Raw genomic sequence first — 26,498 nt, forward strand, 5'->3', positions numbered from 1 at the left:
GAAAACTGTCACTTGACGTCTCACAAAGAGATATTATCCCGTGTACGTTCTCTAGCCAAGAGCACTCACAGGAGTGGTACTGTAGGTATGCCTTCCATTTATTGTTTAATTCAGAAAAACAATTACATACCGACTCTAGTCAACGTTGCAGTCTCCGTCTGAGGCTGTCTTCTTGAAAGTCTTGGACAGAGACCGAAATGTTGACTAGTGTTAATTGTGTTGCTAAATTATACCATAAACATCAGTGTTCTTATTGTGTGTGTAAATATAAGCAATAATTATATTGCAATGTAGTAGTAAGTCATTGTGGCAAATGTGCCTATGCCACGAGCTCCTGGAGGAACCTGCTGGCTGGCCTCCTGCCCAAGGACTACGACTTGATTTGTGTGTTTTCCCTTTTCTGTTCGGGAACCGAACAAATGCATGAATTGCGGATAACCTGTGGGCTTTTTAACCCCTATTAACCTTTCCTGACACCTCCATCATAATTTTCACACTATGTATCCTAAGTGTTCGGCTGGGTGGCCACCGTTCGTATGCACGAACACGTGGGAACTGAGTTATCGGCCATCTTGTCACACAAACGCAGGCAGCAGTGTTTGGCCGTCGAGTGCATGGAACTAAAATCGGACAGACAAACTCCCGAACACCATTGAACTTAGACAAACTCCTGCTTCTTCTATATACCATGATGAGTGATTTATGAGAACAGCAACGTTTTTTGGGGAACTGTCGTTTAAAAAAAAAAAAAAAAGTAAAAGAAAACTCATCCTGCTTAACTAGTTATGTGTTGCACATAAATAATAAATATATAGATGCTGCCTAGACAGCCAGTTCAATTAGTTGGATCACTGGTGAAAAGGGAGGGTTTCATGTAATTACACAAATGTCTACATGTGTACATAATACATGTATATTCATTAAAATCAGTTGGGTAACTCCAGACATTCCAGTTTTGCTAGAACATGATTCCTATCAGCCACAGTCTTCAAGTCAATCGGTCTCTGTACAATCCCACGCCAGTGACATGGCAACCAGAACTTTGTTATATTCCTATCTGCTGTATCTATAATGATGCTGTAGGAGCAGCGAGGCTTATTTATATGTAATTATTTACTAAGAGTCGTGCATGCAGTGGCTGAAACAGAAACTCCTTCCTAATCCCTAAGCAACAAGCCACATCACTCATGTCATCTGGAGTTAATCCAGCATTGCTAACTCCTCACTGCCCCCACCATTTAAAGGGAAAATAGAAAGCCATAAGAATGAGTGATACACTGTATACAAGGCGAGTAATTCACCCCCAAATGAATATACCTCAGGAGCAATACATTGTTAAGTAATATGTCTGTACCTTCGTGCCACATCTGAATAAATGCTTGAATCTTTTCGTCACTTTCAATTTTGGGTATCGAAACGCGCGTGACATCCTCTTCATGTAATTAGTCTCCACCCTCTATAGCCTGGGGTAAAGAAAGTGAGAGAATGTATGGTTGGTTGGATTGAATATATGTTAATAGTTATTTCTTTGTTTATTTAGTAGGCACTTATTTACCTTGTACATCTAATTTAAAAAATCTAATTCAGATATAATTTTAGAATTTTAGCTTTTGAAGCAATGATGTCATGACCGGGATGTTGCTTGCTGTTGCTTTGTGTTTGTGCATATTACAAGTCATATCAGTTACAAGCAGAGAGGGGTTAGAATGGCCAACCATAGCACAGCACATATTTGTGAACTTCCTTTCCCATGATGCTCGGACATCATGGTGTCAATCTGCAACCATTAGTTATTGGCCTCGATTTAATATTTTTGGGTATGCTTTTTAAATGGTTTCATATTTTTGGCTAAACATTTGAAATAATGTAATATTTTGAAAAATGTTGTAATATGTTTTGATGTATTGATATATTTTTTTGAGCAATTATATATTTTTTGATATTTTTTTTTATTTTGAAGAAATCGTTTTAAAAGCTTATTCAAAAATTATTCATTTGAGGCAGTTGCTGGAATACTATTCCCATCAATCTTTATTAGCCATGGTCTTACAGAAACTTGTAGACGTTTTCCTGTAGAAATTCCTGTACCATCTACAATGGAATTTACTATACCCGATGCCCGACAGTCAGACTATCATTCAACTATTAGCATATGCAAATTAACTTTACAGTCATTATTTTAACAATCTGTTTGCAAAATAATCTGTTTCTGTAATTGTTGTATATTGGGCCCTTTCCCCATTGTTTGTTTATTGGAGAGTGTTTTGCAAAGCAATTTTTAGCCCATATAGTCCTCTTAAATTCCTCTTTGCTCCAGAACTTTTTCTTACCTTGCGTATAAACACGTTTCTCTGCCAGGGCTCCAATTGGAGTGTTTGTATCTCTGCAGTTGTTGTTTGTGTTTTTGCATGTGTGTGACAAGTCTACTTTAAACATTTTGAAATAGTTTTGATGGAGCGAAGACATGAACTCACAAAAGTAGACATTCGTAAACATGTGAATAGTGCCTTTCACGCTAATCCTTAGTTTATCGTTAACGTTTACACTGGTGATAATCTTTAAATTACTTCCCTTTAACTTAACTTTGGCAGTAACATGCATTTAGCTTCACATACAAACAAATCCTATATATTTATTGCATTTCCCGAACCAACCCCTCTCGTAGTCCTGCCGTGAATTCACAAGACTGAAAGGCACTGTTTTTGCTGCTGATTTTCACAGAATACAGTAAAAAAAGGCATTACAAAAAAAAAATCATCTTCATCCTGGATATTCAGTAAAGGTAAGTCAGTTGGACAGTCAACTTACAGTGTGGGGCTCAGTTAAAACAGTCTTGACTTAGCAGATCTAAAAAGTCTATTTAGCCATCACTGACCTGTGTCCATGTTTTGATTGACGTGGTTAAGTCATGGATTTAGGAGCCAAGTCAGTTTGCTTCAGACAAATTGCTCCCCACTAAACCCCCAACCCAATATGTTACTTGTTATTGTGAAGTATGTGTTGCTCTAAGAATGAAGAGGGGACAAACGTCACATACTTCCAATGATACATGCTATTTTATTAAATATTTGGAAATGGTTGTAGACGATGATTGTTCGATTCACATGTTACAGAGGAAACGCTGACTAGTTCCTTTCTACCAATTACATCTGATAACTGGAGTTTCCAACCAGCAAACTTGCATTGCTGGTTGAGGCACACACCAATGGTCTCTGCATGTGATTTCAATTTGATGACCTGAAAGGCAGAGATAAGGGTAATACTGTATGCATCTTCAAAGATATGTTTGTTTTATAAGACTTTGTCTGTAAAGTATATAATATGTTTCTTATGATTTGTACCTTTTTGTCACCCTTATGGTATTCATGAGCAGAGTAGATAGTGGGAACCGCACTCAATCCAAACGGCCAAGGGTGCTCCAGATCAGGACCAGCAATCCCAGGCCAATATACAAAGAAGAAACGATCACAGGCACTCCACATTTTAAGCCGTATGCAGCTTTAATGTAACAAAATGCAACGCAATGTTTCGACCAACAAAGCTTGAAAAAGACCTTTGTTGGTCGAAACGTTGCGTTGCATTTTGTTACATTAAAGCTGCATACGGCTTAAAATTTGGAGTGCCTGTGATCTTTTCTTCTTTCCTTATGGTATTCATAGCCATTTTTGACAGTTAAAAAACATTACTTTTTAATGAATGGGGAGCTACTGATTGGCTTAAAGTGTCACTCCGCAGTTCCTGTAACTGAGATTCAGTAGCCGAATGCCGCTTGGGGGACCTGGAGATTGCCGCTTGAAAGCAGAATGCGCCTGGGAGCCACCTGGCACCATAACATCTTCATTTAGATAAAGTTCTTATAGTGACTGGAGTGTAAGGGGGGGCTTGGAAATTTCTCTAACATGTCTACTTTACCAGCGCAATTACTCCAAGTCGACATTATGCAACTAGGCAGCTTTTGGCTTCAAATATATAATCCCTTTGTCAGTCCCCCACTATTCCCACAGCGTTATTCACTGAAGTGTGAATTGTCAGGAAATCAGAGTGAAATTAAATAAAATTTGAACTTTTAGACCAAAATGATTCAACCGAGTTGAAAAATGTTTTGCTGAACTTTGGAATTTTTTTAACTCTGTTATTTTTGTCTAAATGTTGCCTTTTGGATTTCAGTTCCGTACAATTCAGAGTTTAGTGTATAACCCAGTAAGAGTCTATATGAATCGATAAAAGATATGCCTTCGGATTCCACTGAAAAAAGACCGAAGTTGATTCTTCGCTGCCCTATTTTACTTATGTTCAGGTTAGGTAAGCGTTTCGATGTCTATTCTGGTCAAACGCGAAATAGAGAGAGGAGGATAAAAACACCTTAAAGTAGTGAAGGCATCACAGCCTTAAAGGATTTACTCCCCAAATCAGGCCAAAACATTGCTAAACATGATAAAATAAAAATAATCCCAGCAAGCGGACAGCTGCTTTAAACATGTTGTCAGCATATATTAACGTTAATCCAAGGTTTATTGCCCCAGTAAGTCATTGTGTTCGCTCTGGCCTTTTATCAGGATTGAAGTTATGTTTTCTGAGGAAATACTAAGGCTTCTACGGGTAGTACAGCAGCACTCCAGAGAGATTGTCTGTATCTATTTTTATTCTATTTTTTGTGACCAGCATTAAAATTACTATGCTGCTTATGCGATGTGTTGAATATAGGTGATTGTTGCACTGCAACTGATCCCAGTATATCTTGATTCAGAACGAAATAATTAAAGCAGGCATTACTGTCTGATAGAAAGGTACCACATATTTTGCCTTTTTTTGCTTTGTTTATTTTTATTTTTAAGGCAAGCACTGTGTTTCATTGCCCCACTGTGTTTCATTGCCCTACTGTGTTTCATTGCACTACTGTGTTTTATTGCCCCACTTTGTTTCATTGCCCCACTGTGTTTCATTGCCCTACTGAGTTTCATTGCACTACTGTGTTTTATTGCCCCACTTTGTTTCATTGCCCTACTGTGTTTTATTGCCCCACTTTGTTTCATTGCCCCACTGTGTTTCATTGCCCTACTGAGTTTCATTGCACTACTGTGTTTTATTGCCCCACTTTGTTTCATTGCCCTACTGTGTTTTATTGCCCCACTTTGTTTCATTGCACTACTGTGTTTTATTGCCCCACTGTGTTTCATTGCCCTACTGCGTTTCATTGCCCCGCTGTGTTTCATTGCCCCGCTGCGTTTCATTGCCCCGCTGCGTTTCATTGCCCCGCTGCGTTTCATTGCCCTACTGTGTTTCTTTGCCCTACTTTGTTTCTTTGCCCTACTTTGCTTCATTACCCCGTTGCGTTTCATTGCCCGCTGCGTTTCATTGCCCCACTGTTTTATTGCCCCACTGTTTTATTGCCCCACTGTTTTATTGCCCCACTGTTTCATTGCCCCACTGTTTCATTGCCCCTCTGTGTTTCATTGCCCCTCTGTGTTTCATTGCCCCTCTGCGTTTCATTGCCCCTCTGCATTTCATTGCCCCACTGCGTTTCATTACCATACCGTATTTCATAGCCCCACCGTGTTTCATTGTCCTTGTTTGTACATGGTACAATGACAATAAAGTGGAATCTGAACCTGAATTAAAATTATGAAGATGCAAGATGAGCATCGTGACATCCCGTGCATGCGCTGTGTGCGCACTCAGACTTTAAATTCTTATTTAACTTTATTAACAATTCTCAAAGCTAGAGAGAGCATTAACTTATATAACTGTTTATTAGCTTCAGTGTAAAAGTGTTTTGTTTTGTTTTTGTTTTTACTCCACTAACAAAGATTCCAATGTATAAAAAATATTTTCTGAACTGTTGGCACGAAGTGATCTTTCTCTTTTGCAAATTGTGTTTTTTTTTTTTTTCTGTTTTTATTTTTTCTTGAATAAATTGCATGTCACTGAGAATTAGATGTTTTGTGGTTTGATCTCTTTTGCTTTATAGTTAGAAAGGATTTCTCAATTTCTAGGTCATCCGCACAGCATAACTAGAGGCACCGGGGCTGGCATTGCCTGAGTGGATTGTCTTACCCACATTGAACATAGTTTGTTTCTGTTTTGTTATTAAATCGAGGGCAGGAATATTAACCCAGCGATGTCATGTCTACTGCAACCACATTCTTCTTGAGCTAAACTCTACGTAATAGCATTTTAGAAATGCCGAGCAAAAGATAGAACATGTTTAATCTCTCTGTCACATTAGCAGAAGCTAGTAAGGCACGGCAACATCTACAAACAAGGGATAACGATGTATTTCTGACACAATTTGTTTGATTGTTTGATCATTTCAAACATAGTGTAGACTGTCAGAGTGTCGTGTGAGCAGCTTAGAGCAATAGAAGAAGTCTATCCTGAGTGTAAGGAGCACTCTAAACATATTAACCACTGCAATGCTCTGTAGTGGTTATGGTGCCACCCCATTTTAGACTGGTTTGATTTCTTACCTGGAGTCCCACGTGTGCCGCTTCTGTTTGTTTTCCTGAGCTAAGCCCTGCAGTGTAGGGTTCTCTCGTCATCACTCTCAGCCAGTGACATACGCCTTGCACCACCAGCCTTAGCTCTGAGCAGAGAGCCTTCGGCTACAGTGAGGTCTCAATATAAACTAAAACTGATTTGAAAACTGATTCTGAACATTTTACATACCTGCCAACGTTTCAAATGGACACTTTCATTGTGGGGATGTGAGTGGGGTTGTGGCCAGGGGTGGGGCTGCCCTGTGAAATTTTTTGGCCACTTACTGATAATTTATGTACCTACAATGTGATTTAGAACACGAACAATGTGTCTCATTTACACAGACTCATTTCTAAACACAATTTTAGTTTAAAGACGCATTAATGAGAGTATTATTGCTGTAGCGCTCTCTTATACTCTTAGACACACCAACAATATGGAGCTCCTAGAAAATTGGGACATTAGGAGAGAAAATAGGGACAGAGGGCTTTGGGACCAAAATAGTGGCTCATAAATTGTGACATTGGGAGGAGGTATGTCATGTTAATAATTGTGATAGCAAAGAAAAGTAAAATTGAATTTATTTTGTTTATGTATTTTTATTTTTATTTTATTTAGTTTTATGTTATTGTGTTTTGTGTTGTTTATGGCTTGTGTTGTTGTTTCTGTGTGTGTAAGAAATGAAAAATTAACAATGAAAAAAAATAAAAAAATAATAATTGTGACAGACTTAAATGTGTAAATGTTTTTTTTTATTATTATTTTTTCATTTAGAGTAAAATTAGTAAAAATAATCCAGCTCAAACTATAGATTTTTCCTAAATCAGTTTTTGGCCTTTTTTTCAACTCAGTATAGCAATCTATTTAGTTAATGGGCCTCTAAATGCAACGTGTCTAAATTTGAAAGAAAAACAAAGCCATGGTTTTGTAAAAGACACCTGCATGCGGATTAGTTTATAGTAATTAAAAACAAATTCTCTAATTAGCATCAAAGGAACATTTTTTAGGGAAATCCTACAAAAAGCTGTGCTAATCCCAGCTAATGGCGGTTTATTTAGCAGAGGATTTTGATGAATTGAAACCCGATCTGTAATATTAAGGTTAAAATAGCGACGCTCTGCTGTAGCTGACTTGAACGGTTTTTGAAAATCAGCTGTTTTTGGCCTAAATGTTTCAATGTAGTCATCAGAGTATCAGAACTCACTGTTTAGTTATTAAACCCTATGTAGTAATGTTTGTGAAAGCCGCTGATATAGAAGCACAGACAATCGGCGTGGTAAAGATTTTAAAAGAATGTAGGAAATTCTAGGCACTGAGAGAAAGAATCATTGCAAAAAAAAAAGAGGAAAGCAGAACTAAGGAAAACGCAGCCAAGAAGTGTCATTTTAATGTCTCTGACCACTAAGTAAGCTATCACTTCCTGCAATATTTTTCCCATGCTGGAGATAGGTGGCATTTAAAACCTACATCCTTATCAGTCTCTCTTTCTACCCTTCCCATCTATTTCTGTAGTTTTGTTATTGTGAAGCTGATATATTGGGTGCTGATTACAGTGAAAGAGCACAGTTTTGGCAGAATTATTTGCCATTTTTATACGCAGCTAAAGAAAAATTATCTTTATTTCTGGCAGCAGTCTAATCGCTGATTACAGCACTCTAAGGCACAAAAACTTTGCAAAGCTAAAAAGCCCACATCGTAATCCTTTTTTCATGTAATTATTTTTGAATAGTGTCATAAACGGAAAATGCATGGTTCAATTTACTAAACAGTAACAGGGTCACTGACTAAAGTGACAATTCAACGTGAATTTAAAGATTTAAGGTCATAGCAGCCGAATTGAAAGCATAGCGGACTTAGAAAATGTTCACAGTTTAACTGTTACATATAATAACGCTGTAAATTCCATTAACGGACATGCAATGCACACATGCAGTGTTCATCTTGACGACTAACAATTTTTGTCAAATTTTAGTCGACTAACATTTTAGAGATTTTGTCGACTAAAATTAGACTAAAACTAAAACAATTCAGATGACTAAAATAAGACTAAAACTAAATTGAAAGTCGCAGCCAAATGTAAGACTGCACCTAGGGGCTATGGAAGGGGCAAAAGAGACAGACCAGGGATTGATAGAGAGACACCTAGAGGGGCTGGGAGGATACAAAGACACAGAGGGGCTGTGGACGTGGCATGAGAGACAGACCAGGGATTGTTAGAGAGACACCTAGAGGGGCTGGGAGGATACAAAGACACAGAGGGGCTGTGGACGTGGCATAAGAGACAGATAGAGGCTTTAACTAAACACATCAGATTTTAGACGTGTCGACTAAAATCTACTAGAGATTTAGTCGTCTAAAACTAGGCTAAAAACTAAAATACGACTAAAACTTAAATGGCATTTTTGGCAAAAGACTATGACTAAAACTAAATTGAAATTTGCCGCCAAAATGAACACGGCACACATGTGACATATAAGAGTGAATTATCCAGCTTAGAAATGTTTATTTCGAATCGCCTCCTTCCACTATGACTTATGCAAGGGGAGTGAGTTGTGATGATTCTCGGAGTGTTCTTTTTAAATCTGCCAATGTGATATTTCTACGAATACATTTTTTCAAGTAGAACCTGTTTGTGCGGCTCCTGTACGACGTTCCCAGCACAGTATGACGTGTTACTGCATGGATAACTTGTATCACCCTAGTATATGAATGGCTCCTTTGATGTTTCCCTTTGTTACTGCTAGGATAAATGATTTAGTTCCATAGACTGCATTATAATTCTTACTAATATTACCCACACACCATGCGTGGGATGATTAATGTTGACAAATATTTCACACTACACATCACTGCGCCCATAATCCTTGGGTATGTTTGACATTAGGGCGGAAAACGTCAAATTATAAACACGTTTGCTGCATGTTTAAAATACGATATGAAACGTGTTTAGGTTACAGTCACGCAGCTATAATTTATTCCTTATGTAATTATGAACATACTGCAGGGCAGGATGAACTGGATAATGAAATGTTAGGTCTACAATGTATGTTGTCACTTCAGTTCTGCAGTTTGAAGAACGTAGCTGTCATTCAATACAGATAATTCTGTTACTGATACATATAACTGAATTGGTGCAGTGCAAGTACATCAATAAGAATTGGCTGGGTCATTCAATAAAATGTGAATCTTCAGGAGTTCACAGTGAGTTTTAATTTTTAGACCATAAAAAAATGAAAGCATAGCTGGCTTGGGGAATTCTTCCAATTCAGCTCCTTTTGGCCTAAAAATGAAATTTCACTTTGAATTCACGTTGTGTTCCTGACCATTTTGCATCTAAGTGGATAACCCTGTGAGAGTCAAACTCATTATGTTTTTCTGATTGACATACCAGCCGACCCAGTTAGTTACTGAGGATATTTGTACAAAGTGTGAGAACTGGAGAGAGGTCACAAAGGAATTTTAATTTTAGATCAAGTTTGTTGAACTGAAGAATTAACTGAGTTAGATATTTTTTTTCAATTTGTCCATTTTGGCTTTAAACCTGGGATTCCCTTTTAAATTTGACACAATTCCTAGTTTGTAAACCTATTAAAATATGTTCTCTAGGGGCTAACTTACTAAAGCCTAATGTTTAAAAAAACAAAACACCCCAAGTACTATAACCACTATAGCTTGATTTGAGTAGATGAAAGCAGACATTCGGTATTTTCTATTGTTTAATTGTTTGTGTCTGATACCTAATCATGCGAGAAAAAAAAAAACCATGATATGATGTTGAATGTAAAGCGTGGACATATTTCTCGTGGTGTGAAGTTATGTTCTGCTTTCCCAAGCAAAATAGTTTATCTCCACTGTGTGATAACAGATGGCATGCGGTTATAGATTAGCCTGTCTGTCGGAGAGAAAGTTTTAAAACATAATATTTAATCCTCGCAGAATATAAACACAATGTATAAATACCCGTGATAAGAACTGGCGTGCTTTTCACTTTTCTTTCAAATTAGATTAGTGTCGTTTTAAATCATGCCAATTAAAAGTGGAGAGTGAGTTGCAGCATGTCAGATCTAATTTATTTTTCTGTCTTTTTGAAAATGCCATTTTTAATTCGGGCAAGTGGCACGTGGAAGCTTGACCCATCTAGATTGTTACTGTTAACCATTCCTAATACTTTATTTAAATGGAATTCGTATGATACAGTGCATCGTCTTGTCCCTTACTTTCTTTGAATTCCTAAAAATCCAATAATACTTTAATGGGACAGCTCCTATAAATAGCTTAGCATGCCATTGTTGTGACAATGCATGTTGCCTTTACAGCTTTTTGTCTCTCTTGTCAACTGAATCAATCGCTGAAATTAAACCCTACAGGAGATCATATCTTGAAGGCCCCAAAGCAAAACTGTGTTAGTGGGTTGAAACATTTGAGACCAGTTTAGAATTCTGTGTAATAGCACAAGTTCTGGTTGTGTTGGGAAACTAGAATAGATGGTTGAAAAACTATACAGTAGATTTTAGTGCTTTTGTGATAATTTAGATTAAAGGGGCACTGTTACTTCCTGGGATTTTTAATACTTTACTTATATATCGTGGGTCTAAAAAATAAAATGAAATATAGAAATGGACAATACTGAATTTACTGCTATTCTGGTAATAAGCACCACTATCTTGGCTTTCTGACAGTCATTGTTCTACATTGTGCTATTTTATAATGTTTTTCAAAACATAAAGCCTTTGCACCTGTTATTCAGCAAAGAAAGAGGAAACAATGTTTCTTTTTTTAAATTGTCCAATACGATTTGTGCCTTGACTGTGCCAGAAGTGAACTGGATTGTAATGTCAATCGCTAAATCCTTTATATACATCATAATAATAATAAAAAAAGGTTTAGGTCAATTTCTTTATGTTTTATTCAATGGTGTAATGCTCAGAGAAGTCACTCTCATTGTTCCTCAACTCTAACATGGGTATTTACTGAAGTGAGAATTTAAAGTGAATTAAAATTTTAAGGAACACTATTTTGGCCCCCTGCTCCCCTAAATATAATAAAAACTCACCTTATTTCCAGCGCCACGCAGGTCTTATAGGAAAGCATTATATTGGCTGAGATTGTCATTTCTGCTGATCTCAGCCAAGCAGGCATGCTGAGGGCAGAACCAAACACCGCCCTGGCCAATCAGCATCTCCTCATAGAGATGCATTGAATCAATGCATCTCTATGGGGAAAGTTCAGCATCTCCATGCAGGGCTAGTGCATCTGAGGAGTGGCCACTAAAGGTGTTCCTGGGCTGTAATGCAAACACTTTCTTTTCCCTGAAAGGGCAATGTTTACAGCACAAAGCCTGCAAGGACTGACTATACTCACCAGAACAAATACAATACCCCAGTGATGGCTAACCTTGACACCATAAAATGTTTCTGGACTACATTTCCCATGGTGCTCAGCTAGCTTTTAGAGTCTAAAAGCTAGCTGAGCATCATGGGAAATGTAGTGTGGCTATTTTGAGTTTAAATTTGAAATTCACTTTGATTTTACCTTGAATTCTCGCATTAGTGAATAACTGTGTATTTTTACAGCTTTATAATCTGTGAAGGTTGCTTGATTCTGGCCAAATACAGGAAAAATTAACAAGAATTGATTTACTTAAAGACAGAGAATTTTGACCACATACTTAATAGAGCGCATTAACACCGCTAGACAGGCATGTATGACACAATCATGTTAGCTATATTCCTTTTAGGTAGCCAGGTATGGCTACCCTGGCCAAAGAATTAGCAGGTACAAATGTAGTGCTAGAATTCATCTCGATAACATATCTCAGACTTAACCAGACCAAAACCTCCTTAAATGGGAAACCAGATACATTGTATAACCAGAAGAAAAGAGAGATTTAAATTACAGATGTAAGAGGAGCCTTAGGCCTGGGAGACAGTACATCTAATGCTTACTGCCAGGCAGCTAGTGGGGGCAAGAAAGGGATCGAGAAGAGGACATGTGACTTTCTTGTGGCAGAGGTTATAGTTAAGTGACTTTGTCATGTTCCTGATATATCCGAAATCGTGATTATTTATGGCAGTGCTTAAAGGAACAGTATAGCATTTGGAGTACAAACCTGTATTTCTAACACTATGGTGTCCTAATGCATGATTAGTTTTATGTCCGTGATTTGAGATAGAACTTGCTATATTCGAGGATTACATCCCCTGAGGGTCTAAAACCAGGAGATTGTATGATATAGTGTGTTACGGATCCAATGTACATAGAGTCAGACATGTAGTTATTCTGCACTGCCCATAATCCTTATTGTTTAATGTTAATGTACAGATTAAAGGCAGCACATTATCACTTGCTACTGGTCTCCTACTAATGACTGTTGTACAAAATCCCTGTGAGTACAAGCTTATAAATAATTAAAGCAAACAAATGAGTATCTATGTCTGCAGATCACACAGTACTTTCTTTTCAGTCATCATGGGGACAATTGGGCACTGGTCTTATACAACCAGACCTCTTTATATTTCACTTAATATTGTACATGCTATGACATATAGTATTCTATCATCAACTTTGTTTTTCCCCTGCCACGTTTTACCACACTTTGTCCCCTTAGCTTGTCCATTAATGTGTCAGATTGCACAGCAGTCTGTTTAAAGTGCTACAGTTGCTAGATCATAGCTGGCAAAGCATCATGGTAGTTGTAGATCTACAGCAACTAGTTGACTACGTTTGGCAACACTTGGAATAGATGATATTATAGTCTTGTATAGAGCTTTTTATTATTTATTTTTTTCCATCTGTTACATTAGTATATGCGCAGTGGTGGAACAACTATAGAGAGGATCCTAGTGCAAAAAAATTTTTTGCCCCCCATAAAGAAGGGGTGGTCAAAAGATAAATCTCAACTGTCGTACATCTCTGATGTTGCTCACTTCAGGCTTTTAAATGTGTGCAGTGCATGCGTATGGAGTATATTTGATTGTTTTGCATATATTTGTGTATAGCTGGGGTGCAGAGGGGTATTTTTGTGTTGTGTTTGCATTTAAATGGAGGTATGTGTAGTTGTTTTTTTGTGTTCGTATTTGAATACAGTGTGTTTGTGTGTAATTGTGGCATGTGAATTCAGGGGTGTGTTGTTGTGGCATGGGAATTTAGGGGTGTGTTTGTGTGTAGTTTTGTTGTTTGCACATTCAATGTTAGTGTTTGGCTGCAGCGGTGTGTTCACATAAACATATACATTGCCACACACAGAAACACACGTATACACTGCCACACAAACATACATAGACTGACACATATGTGCACACAGGTACACTCTATAGCTTGGAGGAAAGACGAGACAGGGGGCATATGATAGAAACATTTAAATACATAAAGGGAATCAACACAGTAAAGGAGGAGACTATATTTAAAAGAAGAAAAACTACCACAACAAGAGGACATATAGTCTTAAATTAGAGGGGCAAAGGTTTAATAATAATATCAGGAAGTATTACTTTACTGAGAGGGTAGTGGATGCATGGAATAGCCTTCCAGCTGAAGTGGTAGAGGTTAATACAGTGAAGGAGCTTAAGCATGTGTGGGATAGGCATAAAGCTATCCTAACTATAAGATAATGCCACTGGGCAGACTAGATGGGCCGAATGGTTCTTATCTGCCGTCACATTCTATGTTTCTATGTCTATGTAAATGATGCAGATTGACACACTAATGGCACACATTAACAGCTAGAGTGACACACGCATATGCACATGTTAACCCAGTGGTTTCCAAACTTTTTAGGTTCAATATTTCAAAATTTTTTCAATGCACCCCAAGTCAAAAATTTCTAGGTTGTACATTTGTACAGCACTGCGACATTTACTGGCACTATAGTGTAATGTACAGTGTTGGTGTTTGAAGAGGTACTATATCATTTTAGTGTTTAAATATAGGGGTGTGTTTGTATGTAATGTTTCCGTTTGATTGCAGGGGTGTGTTTGAATGTAATGTTCACTTTTAAATGTGGGTGTACATTTGTGTGACAATCACACACACTCTCATACATGCACACACACACTCATACATACACACGAACTCATACATACACATATACACTCATATATACACACATACACACACTCTTATATATAAACACACACACACTCACTCATATACACACACACACACACTCATGCATACACACACACACACACTCATATGTACACACATACACACACTCATATATACACACATACACACACATATATACACTGTGACAAAAGTACTCCTTTCCCTTGGTACCTTGTCCTGGGATTGGGTTGTTACACACAGTCTTTTCAGGCTTTAGAGACACTTCACACGCTGGATGAGGTAAAAGGACTTGCTCTTTTATTGTGGCTCCAAAATAAATGCACAGTAAGGTATAAAGGTAACAAAAATATACAAAACAAAAGCCTTGCTCTTCTGAGCACTAACTAAACAAAATAATCAGCTAACTGGGTTGGATGGCTTGTCCATTTCCCAACATAAACAACCTTACTGTTTCAGGTTTTCAGCTCTCTGTTTCCACTCACAGAAACCAAACACAATCTCCCTCCTTCCTTGGCAGGGGAGTACTTAATAGCACTGGTAATTGACAATCCTTTTCAGGTGAGTTAAATTAGGATTCAAACTCTGGAACTGGACTTCTCACCTGTAGGTTCCAAGCAACTTCCAAAATGTGGAGTGGAGCACTGGCCCACCCTACTCTCCAAGTACTCCACCCCAGGGCCCAAATATACACATATTTAAAGTGCAACATTCATTATAACATAACACATTTCCCTGGGGCTAATTACACAAAGTAGGATCCTTGCAAAATCTGGGGAGGTATATAGATTCCCTCCAGCACAATTCCTTGCTTTCGGTCACAACACACATACACATACTCACTCATACATACACACACACACACACACACACACACACACACACTTGTATATATAAACACACACTCTCATACATATACACACACACTCATACATGCACTCATACATACATACACACACACACACACACACACACTCATACATACATACACACACACACTCATACATACACACACACACTCATACCTACACACACACACTCATACATACACACACACTCATACATACACACAAGCACTCATACACTCATTCATACACACACTCATATATACACACACACACAAACACACACTCTCATATACACACACACATACACTCACACTCATACACACACAAGTGATATTTTTAATATCTCCAGCCACACTCCTGTTAGCTTACCTTGTGTGTCCAGGAGGCTGGCTTGGAGAACTGCTGGTTGGAGTGAGGGGTCTGGAGCTCTTCGTGCTCCTCTCCCCTCCGGCTGCGGCTGCCTCCTCTCCCTCCCATGCTGTTTCCCTGTATGATGCTGGGAGGAAGTGACAGGCTGTCACTTCCTCCCAACCGGCCAACATTACAGGTGCCCGGTCGCGGTCTTAAAGGATAATGTTCAATAGTAATGTTTCCCCTGTGCTATAATCATAGCACTGGGAAAGCATTCTACTGCACCCCTGTGTACCTGTCTTTGGGAACCGCTGTGTTAACCTGTACCCACAGATGCCCACACTAACACACATGCAACACACATGCACTTATACACACAAATATTGATACATACGCAGACAGCACACACACAAAGGTACAGTCCAAATACAGCTGTTCTGCCTGCTGTGCATGTGTCACCATATCTGATGGTTTCAGAATACTGGAGTAGCAAATGGATGAATCAAACACACTTATATTGCTTTACTTTAAAGTACATTACGGTTGACATTTCAGTCTAATCGACTTATGCGTTTAACTTGATACAATTCTAAAGGTGTTAGTCTAAAACACGACCACAACTAATATTTTAATTTGGGTATTTAATAATGTTTCACGTTTTACTCCACCAATAATTCATTTGGTTCTCACACAGAGACAGACTCCTTAATTGTACCTGTATTACAGCCAATAATTGTGAAAAACGATTATTGTTGAGTTTGACTTTGTATCTTTACCCCCTCTTCTGTGAATACACTGAATACTGCATTTTTTTTTTTTCTTCTGATGATTATGTCTTGTTTATGTATTTTTTTTTTTGTCCCCATTCCTGGCAAGGGATCCTAATCATTGTAGTTATGTTAAAATGGGTCTGAGCTGCAGACCCTCCCAGCACATCCTAGCTTGAGTTTATTGTGCTGATGAAGCCCTATGTGTCGGGTGGATACACTGGCAGTGCTCTTTAAAGTAGGAAAATATTTTTTATCCAGCAGTTTATAGGACCACTATAGTGCCAGGAAAACAAACTTGTTTTCCTGGCACTTTAGGGTCATTAGGTCCCCCCCCCCCCTCCTCAGGATCCCCCTCCCGCTGGGCTGAAGGGTTAAAACCCCTTCAGCTGCTTACCTTTCTCTTGTGCCGGGCTCCCTTGCTGGGAAACTCTCCACCCCCTGCCGACGTCAGATCCGAATGTGTGCATGCGCGACATTCAAACCACCCATAGGAAAGCATTACGCAATGCTTTCCTATGGATGTCCAGCGTCTTTTCACTGTGATTTTCACAGTGAGAATCGCGGAAACGCCTCTAGCGGCTGTCAATGAGACAGCCACTAGAGGCTGGATAAACCCTCAGTGAAACATAGCAGATTCTCTTAAAACTAGCACCCAGACCACTTCATTGAGCTTTAGTGATCTGGGTACCTATAGTGGTCCTTTAACTAAATGTGAATGGTATTCACAGGTAACTCATACCTTCCAATTTTTTAATACATCCATCTGGGAGCTGGGAATTCATATCCACTGGTTTTAGAATTGGAAGGAAGAGTAAATGTTTTATAAAGATGTGTGGTTTATATAGTTTATTAAAATAATGTTTGTTAATAAAAGCCTGCCTGAAAAGTAAGGGTAGTTTGTGTATAGAAGTTTCACTGCTCAGTTCTCTGCCATTAGGAGTTAAATCACTTTTGTTTGTTTATTCAGCTCTAGCCACACCTGACCTGGCTGTAACTGACACAGCCTGCTTGAAAAAAAAATGGTTTCGTTTTCTATTAGATGTAACATACTTTAAACATTTTTATCTCCTGCTCTGTAAATTGAACGTTAATTACATACAAAAGGCTACTGCGGGGTCTAGCAAGCTATTAACAGAGCAGGATCTAAGAAATGCTGAATTAATTGGAATTTAATATACTGCGGAATTTGTTGGCGCAGTATAAATAATAATAATAATAATAATAAAGGAAGAGTAAACATTAGATGACTCTTTAGAGGAAGTGTTTGGGAAGGCTGTGTAAGTCATGTGCATGGAGGCGTGACTAAGGATGCATAAACAAAGTGATTTAACTCCTAAATGGCAAAGAATTGAGCAGTGAGACTGCAGAGGCATGATCTATACACCAAAACTGCTTCATTAAGCTAAAGTTGTTTTAGTGACTATAGTGTCCCTTTAACCCCTTAAGGACCAAACTTCTGGAATAAAAGGGAATCATGACATGTCACACACGTCATGTGTCCTTAAGGGGTTAAATGAAAACATTCTAATGATATTTAGAATGTTGGCGTACGGGTGCGGTAAATATGTGACTGTTTAGGACAGGTGGGGAATGTAGTGGCAGAAGGATGCACAGGCAGCCCCTTACCCATGGACCCACTTAAATTAAAGACGACCCTCAATTATGCAAATTCCCACATTTGTATTGCTTCATTTTTTGTTTTGTTTTACAAAGGTATTGTAGATTGTATGGTATTGCTTATCTTGCAGTAGTTCAGACAAGGCCCTATGTCTTCTCTCTCTCTCTCTCTCCTTTTTGAGCAGTATGTAGTAATATATAAACGTTTCTGTGTAAATCAACTTAGGGTTTATTTGAAAACTGGTAACATTTCTGCTTTATTCAATTATGAATCCTCTTGTGGGAGTTAAAGGAAATATTTTAAATAAGAGCATAGCCCCAAGTCTAAATATTACAGAAACATAATCTGAGAAAGGACCCCCGGTGAGTACACACTGCCTGCTACTTCACTGCGTGAGGCTGTTCAATTGCCGTCCAAATTCATTGGGTTTGTTACAAATTAATATGAAGATCAGATTCTTCAAAGAAACTGCATTATGTGACTAAGACAGCAGTCTTTCAGTATGCATGTTATACTGTCTGTGCTGCCTGTGCTTTCAGTCTCTGTAGACCCCCTGATTTTACACAATTTACATTTGGCTTGAAGTATAAGGACTCTTGTACAGATTCTATGATACTGACTGTATGGTGCCCTGATTATTCATTGTATGGTAAATGAAAACTAATTACATACTGGGTCGTTTACTAAAGTAAGAATTCAAAGTAAATTTCAGTTTTAAGATCAGAGTAGCCAAAATGAAGTATAACTGACTAGAATTTTTCCAGTTTTGCAATCTTGACCTTAAAGGAACAGGAACACAAACATGTATTCTTGACCATATAGTGTTAAAAACACTATCTAGCTCCCCCTGCACCTCCCCCACACCCCATAAATATAGTAAAATCTTCCCCTGATCTGCCTCCTCTGCTGACGTCATCAGAAGTGATGATCTCAGCCAATCACAATACTTTCACATAGGAAAGCATTAGATTGGCTGATAATGTAAATTCTGATGACCTTAGCCAAGGAGGCAGGCTGAGGGGACAGAGTCAAACACAGCCCTGGCTCATCAGCATCTCCTCATAGAGATGCATTAAATCAGTGCATCTCTATGAGGAAAGTTCAGTGTCTCCATGTAGTGGGTGGAGACACTGAATGTCAGTACTGCACACTCTGCAGCACTGCCGCAGGAAGCACCTCCAGTAGCCATCTGAGGAGTGGCCACTAAAGGTGTCCCTAGGCTGTAAGTAAACACTGTCTTTTCTCTGATTATTCAATAAGTCAATAAGTTGTACTGGTGACTATAGTGCCCATTTAAATATAACTGATTTAGAGACTTTTTACAGTTTGTCAATTTTAACCTGAAATTTTAAATTCATGTTGAATTCTAAATATAGTAAATACACGACTAATGTCTCATATTATAAGGTATACACAATGTTATAAGCTTATAATGCCCAGGGCATTATATGGGTTATATGATGCAATTATGCAAAAGGTCTTGTGACGTGGCATTGTGCACTTGGTAAATATTGTACATATGCAGGTTATAGGGACAATTCAAACTAGACAAACAGGAACAAGATGTGATGATGGCCACGCTCAAACAGGTTTATATTGTAAATGTAAAAGAACAGGTATATCAAGAAGGGAGAATGGATTACAGGCTGCCATCAATATACAGTATATTCGTTCATACATTCAGTAGGTGTAGAATAGGAAGGTAAGATGTTTGGTTCACACAAAGCAGAGTAGTTGTAGAAGAGGGGATCCAGGGATTATATATGTGTGTGTGTGTATTCTAAAAATGTTGATTGTAAGAAGCTCTGTATATAATCGGTATTCAACATGTATAATCCCTTGTATGATGATTATTAGACTTGTGCATTCGGGTTCTTCTGAATTGTGTTTCAGTTAAACTTTGGCCAGTCAGCTGTTTGGCCGAATTCCATATCTTTGAAGCACCATATGGACTTTTACATGGTGTACTAGCGCGATAGTCCAACATTCTGTATTCGGAATGGAAAACATGATGATTAACGGGAAAAAAAAATATTAATGGTTAGGAGACCAACATGAAATGATGATTTTATTCTCAGATCGAGTGAGAAATAACCAATAGAGGGCGGCAAGGAAGAGCAGTAAAACCCTATATTGGTTACTTTTTCTCACTTAATCTGTAAACAATATGGTGGGAAAAGGTACCAACAGGGTTCTGTAGAAATATTATGTATCTATTTTGGGGCACACTGGCCCTTTTTATACTCGTTTCAGTTTGCTCAAATGTTTCCCTGAATAGTTTTTCGTGATTCAACCTTTATACAGAATATCCATTTATTTTTTTAGTACATTACCTCCAAGACTGACCATTTTTTACTTTTTTGTTGTTGATGTTTTGCAGAAAGTCGACCAATAACATTTGGTTAAACGGACTACTCGTCTCAAGTCACAAGTGAAGATCTCTCTGGTAAGACCAAATATTTTAATGAAATCCACTTGTATCATCTTGCTTTTATAGGGCACTTCAATTTAGCAGGAAGGAAAGTCATTAAAGTCGTATAGCATATTGAAAAGGAAAAAATAAATCAGACTTGCAGGGCTGCGCTTATCCAGTGGGACATAATCTCTGCCTTGCTGTTCTTCCGTTGTTTGTACAGTGTTCTGATTTCATGGGACCTGATAATACAGTGATAGTCACTCATGATCGCAATGATATGCAGCTTAAAGGGACTCTCCAGTGCCAGGAAAAATAACCGATTTCCTGGCCCTGCAGGTCCCCTCTCCCTCCTACCCCCCATCCCAAGTTGCTGAAGGGGTTAAAACCCCTTCAGTGACTTACCTGTATCCAGCGCCGATGTTCCTCGGCGCTGGGTCAGGGTCCGCCCACGCTCCTCCCCCCCGACGTCATCCGGCGCGGGAGACCCATTGTGCATGCGCTGCCGTCGGTGGGGGAGACCTAATGCCCACGCGCATTAGACCTCCCCATAGGAAAGCATTGAAAAATACTTTCAATGCTTTCCTATGGGGATTTCAGTGACGCTGGAGGTCCATCCAGCGACGCTATAGCACACGGAATGTGTGCTATAATCACAGAAGTGCCTTCTAGTGGCTGTCTAGTAGACAGTCACTAGAGGAGGAGTTAACCCTGCAAGGTAAATATTGCAGTTCATGAAACCTGCAATAATTACACTTGCAGGGTTAAGGGTAGTGGGAGTTGGCACACAGACCACTCCAATGGGCAGAAGTGGTCTGGGTGCCCGGAGTGTCCCTCTAAACATAGTTAACAAGACATTGTTTGCTTTATGTTCCTGTTTTCACTTTAGCAGTAATTCATGATTATTTAAAATCTGCAACAGTTTTTTCCAAAATAGCTTGACATTTTAGAACAGGTTTCCCATTTCCATAATTTATGGTTCCAGGTTAGACAGAGTACTCTCTCCATTACTCGACTGTGAGATGGTCCTCAGTGGAATCAGCCAGGAACCCGTATGTTTATATAATAATAATAGTAATTATCTTTGTAGATCAGTAACAGTTGGCGTGTCACTTCTGATTTCTTAAGGTTTAAGAGGATGTGTGTGGCTGAATAAAAACTGGTTAAAGTGTTCAATGTTATCCATTAATAATAACCATCAGCTTGTGGCACTTTACGGATATTAAAAATTCACATTTCCTACCACTGTTTCCATGAGGTTTTCCAGCAGCAATGAGTCACTTGCTTTGATGGAAGAAAATGTAAGGACATTATGGATAATTTCTATTTCCCTCTGCACGTTGCATGTTGATCTTTAATAAACTAACCTGTTTGTATAGCATAAACAACTGTAAGTTGAAGAGCTTTTAAGTCAAATACCCAGACATTTTTTTTAAAAAAAAGTATAAAACCATATTTATATTAGATCTTACAAGATGCTTTCAGAGCGTGGATTATTGTTTTTTTTTTCTGCTGAAAAATTATTTTATAACAAGTTATATATCTATGTACCTGGCATGAAATGGTCATGGCTGTGTTCATAGTTATTCATTAGGTCTATGAGACTTGTAAGCCAACCAGAAATAAAAATGGTCCTGAACTTCTTAAAGTCAATCGAAATCATGGAAATATTTTGACCTAACCAAACCAAGTCGTTAGTTATTTTTCTCATCCCATAAACTTTTGTCCTGAAGGTTTATATGATATATAGTACAACCTCCAGCCACATTTCCACTAATCACACAAATGAGTGGACCTGCTGGATAGATAGATAACAGAGGTATTGTGTCGGCGATGAGTTTATCAACAGCCTGTTCTTATTTTTGATACCTTACAAGATGCCGACTGCTCATGATGTGACTTGGTTTTCTCCAGAGATAGAGATGTCCATGCACACAACACGTACATATGGAGTGGATCACGATGGACAGCAAATGAGGAAGTAAAAGACTTTGTTTGACGTACTGATCCAAGGGGTAGTCTTCCACCTGCAATGATTGTTACAAATCACCGCAGTTTTCAGCTACTGCATACTGTGACAATTGGAGTCTGTACAACATAAACTTTGCAATGATTTGGCATTTTATTATGCTTTAACAACTTAAGGACACATGACATGTGTGAAATGTCATGATTCCCTTTTATTCCAGAAGTTTGGTCCTTAAGGGGTTAAAGGACCACTATAGTGCCAGGAAAACAAACTAGTTTTCCTGGCACTATAGTGCCCTGAGGGTGCCCCCACCCTCATGGCCCCCTTCCCGCCGGGCTGAAGTTGGAGGAAGGGGTTAAACACTTACCTTTCTCCCTCGGCGCTGGGTACTCTCCTCCCTCTACAGCTGAATGGGTCTGCGCGTCAAGAGCCGCGCGCGCATTCAGTCAGTCCATAGCAAAGCATTCTTAAAGTGAAAATCACAGTGAAAAGCGCGGAAGCGCCTCTAGCGGCTGTCAATGAGACAGCCACTAGAGGTTGGGTTTTCTGAAACTGCTATGTTTACAGCAGGCAGGGTTAACCCTAGATGGACCTGGCACAAAGGCCACTTCATTAAGCTGAAGTGGTCTGGGTGCCTATATTGGTCCTTTAACCCCTTAAGGACACATGACATGTATGACATGTCATGATTCCCTTCAGAAGTTTGGTCCTTAAGGGGTTAAGAACTCCCGAGAAGTGATATCACTCTAAACACCCTATATTGTTACATATACAATGAAAAAAACCAAAATAAAAAAGACTTGAAAAAGATTGATGCAACAATTGTGGTCATAATAATACACTGTTATTGAAGAGCCACAAAAAACTGTGTTTAGGTGGGCTTGGGATTAAGGGTGAAATAGGGTTAGGGGATACCTGACTTCATGTTGTTATGGCTGTATCTCATATATATATATATATATATATATATATATATATTTTTTTTTGTATTGTATTATGCTTTAAGAACTCCTGAAACATTTTTTTTTTTGGTTTCTTCACACTCAATCACAGTTTGGGCAAGCATGGTCTTCCCTTTTTATTAACGCTTTTAAATCACTCTCTATCCTTTGGCATTTTTGTAGCTAGTCTTTGCTGTCCCTTTAATGGTACATCCTACCAAACCTGAGAATCTGCACATTCCAAGTAATTTATGCCGATTAATTAGAAAATGTATATAACAAGGCAGTCTTCCTCTTTCAGGACAGCCTGGAGGGTAAATGATTCAACAGATAAGGGATTTAGCCAGGGGGAAATCCAGATGAGAAGTGAGATTATTCTAAATACCCTAAACTGTAACATAACAAAAAAAAAAAAAAAAAAACACAACAAAAAAGATCAATGCAACAATTGTGATTGTAATAATACATCGTTTTTGAATAGACATAAAAATGCAGCATTTAAAAAGGGTTTAGAGGTGTTTGGGGTTTAGGTGGGCTTGGAATTAAAGGGGGAAATAGGGTTAGGGGATACCTGACTTCATTTTGTTATGGCTGTATCTCTTATATATCAGCTGGGGTTCCTTAATATCCGTAGCATCAGTCTTTTTTTTTTTTTTTTTTTTTATGTGTGATCTTTAAAACCTGATTTTTTCCCAACGTCTCCTGCCACAATATCACATGGGAATAGGATTGGATTTTTACTATGTCTACCTCACCAATGGTCAGTCCCATCTGACAGTCACTTTTGTATTGACCTCAATTAAGGTTGACTTATATGTTCCTGTTTCCTTTTCTGTTTATTCTACTTGGTGTGATGCTTGAGAATGCAGTACATGATATGCTTATTTGTGTTTACTTCTGGATACCTTTACATTCTTTGTAACTATGTAAGACATTACATATAGCTCAAGAAAACAGAGAATGTAAAAAGTTTTAATGTATGTGGAATTAAGGGCACTAATGGCACAATATACCTTAATGATTTGCTGTCAAGCTATTGGACTAAGCAATGCTTGTTTAATGAGGAGTTCCCAGTGCCTGCAGGTAAAACATTCATACACCTTTGTAACATCACATTCTTTTACCTTGTACACTGGAGGAGGGTAATGATAAAGTTATCTGTAAAGTCACACAAAGTCAGCGAGACCAGCCCAGCTCCCACCACCTGGCATTAGCATGCTGGCCTCTGAAAGCTATCAGTCCACGACCCTTCATTACACAGAGCCAGGAGAGAGGATTAGAATCTCCCCCTCTCTCCCCCCGCCTCCCCCAGGAAATACAGGTGTTTCGTACTAAACATGTCTCCCTGCAAGGAAGAAACCTCATCATTCACCTAAATTACTTCCAGCAAACACCCAGTGGTCTGCTTTCCCAGTGAAGATTAAAGACTCCTGGAGTGTTATAGAAGGTTCGGTACAATCTACATTGCAAAGGATTAGTCATCCAGGCATCCAGGCTGTGATCATTTGTATCATCAATAAGAACTATTGCTAGAGGGGTCTGCAACACCCTGTATTGTATGGCTGTCTAGTAGCCGAATGTGGATTTCAGCTTGGTCACATGAATCCTCTCTTTCTTTTCTTTCTTTTCTTTTTTGTTTCTCCCCACGTCTATATTGGAAATAGATATTTTTTTTACTGCTGTGCTGAAGATTTCGGGGAGCATATACATTTTATTTCCATAAATGTAATTTTCCAGAAGGTAAGCTGAAATTGCACAGTCGGTAGAAAAAAAAAATGTCATTTTGAGCAGATGAAAAGAGTGTATATAAATGAGTGCTTTCTGGTGTTGCTTCATGGCATTGCCGTGAAATCACTTATTATGTGTTTGTGTTTATGTGTTGTTGTTTTTTGGTCGTCCGGTAATAAGCTGAAGATAAAATACCGCAAAAATGATCTGCGGTTGATTTAAAATTAATTTCATCTAGTCTGGCTCCAACACAGGGGAGAAGATGTGAAGGACCATGGATTTCCAGTGGCATAAATAATGAGCTTTGCCCTGTGACCCTCCCCCCCCCCCCCCAAGTCTAATGTCCAGGGTGTTGGAGCCATAGTTATACCCATTTGGAAATCCTGGACCTTTGCTGTTTCACTGCTGTCCCCTTATTCATCGACTATGCTCAATATTGAATATAAAAAAACTATAAATGTTTTATTTTGTCTTTTATTGGATATTGTATTTTTTTACACATGTATGTTGCATTAATATCCTCTTGCCATTTACATTCAAATATCCAAACCAGGTACATAAATAGTTCTAAAATCATATAAAGTGGTTCTCCATTCATATTTTATTTTTCTTTAGCTGGCTAATTGTACGCTGTAGCTGACTGGTAGTGGTAATGGTGCTTAGAGTATCCTTTTTGTATGGTAATCAATGGTTAATAGTTTAAAAAGACCCTTCCCTGCTCTTCCCTTGATCCCTGCTGGCTGATGGTTATAAGTATCTTAACTTTTAGGTCTAACATCACATTGCACAAAAAGTTTGTATGTATGACGTAAATCAGATGTCGGTTAAACTGCTGGCTTGTCTATAATTTATATGGATTTGAGTGTCAAAATCTTACCTAGAGAAATAGCTTTCAGAAAAAAAACTGTGCTTGAATTGAAACCCTTCGAGTTCCGGAATCAGAATTCTACATTTTGTAGCACAATGCGTAGTTTCCCCTGTGACATTTCTCGGGAGGATACTTTGCTATTTTTAACATATTTAGTTTCTGGGTTTTTTTCCACAATATTTCTTGATCAAAGCTTTTTTTTTTTTTTTTCCCCATCTCTCTCCAAACACTAGATTCAGAAAGGTGGATAAAAGCATGTGGGCACACGGATCACGGATGAAAGTTAGTTACTAGGTTGAAAACCTGTCTCATAGGCAGTCCTAGCAATGGACAGAACGTAATTGCTCATAACATGTTCCTTACCTTTTGTTGTACTGTGAGCCGTATGCTTACGGAATTCGTGCAAATATTGTTTTTTCTCCCAATAAATATGATTGACACAAAAGCATGT

General features: G+C 38.4%; 2 protein-coding genes across 7 annotated transcripts in view; both read left to right on the forward strand.

Moving 5' to 3' along the window:
• Positions 1–26,498, forward strand: part of PLCB4 (phospholipase C beta 4) — a 319,240-nt gene that overhangs the window by 165,763 nt on the left and 126,979 nt on the right. For all 6 annotated transcript variants that reach the window (XM_063444010.1, XM_063444007.1, XM_063444012.1 and 3 more), the window contains exon 4: positions 20,509–20,574. The gene's annotated coding sequence lies outside the window, so the exon portion shown is untranslated. The remainder of the gene's footprint in view (positions 1–20,508; positions 20,575–26,498) is intronic.
• Positions 1–26,498, forward strand: part of LOC134587546 (uncharacterized) — a 248,165-nt gene that overhangs the window by 45,236 nt on the left and 176,431 nt on the right. The gene's annotated exons all lie outside the window — the stretch shown is intronic.

Source organism: Pelobates fuscus, chromosome 2 (genome assembly GCF_036172605.1).
Source record: "Pelobates fuscus isolate aPelFus1 chromosome 2, aPelFus1.pri, whole genome shotgun sequence".
Classification (NCBI taxonomy): Eukaryota; Metazoa; Chordata; class Amphibia; order Anura; family Pelobatidae; genus Pelobates; species Pelobates fuscus.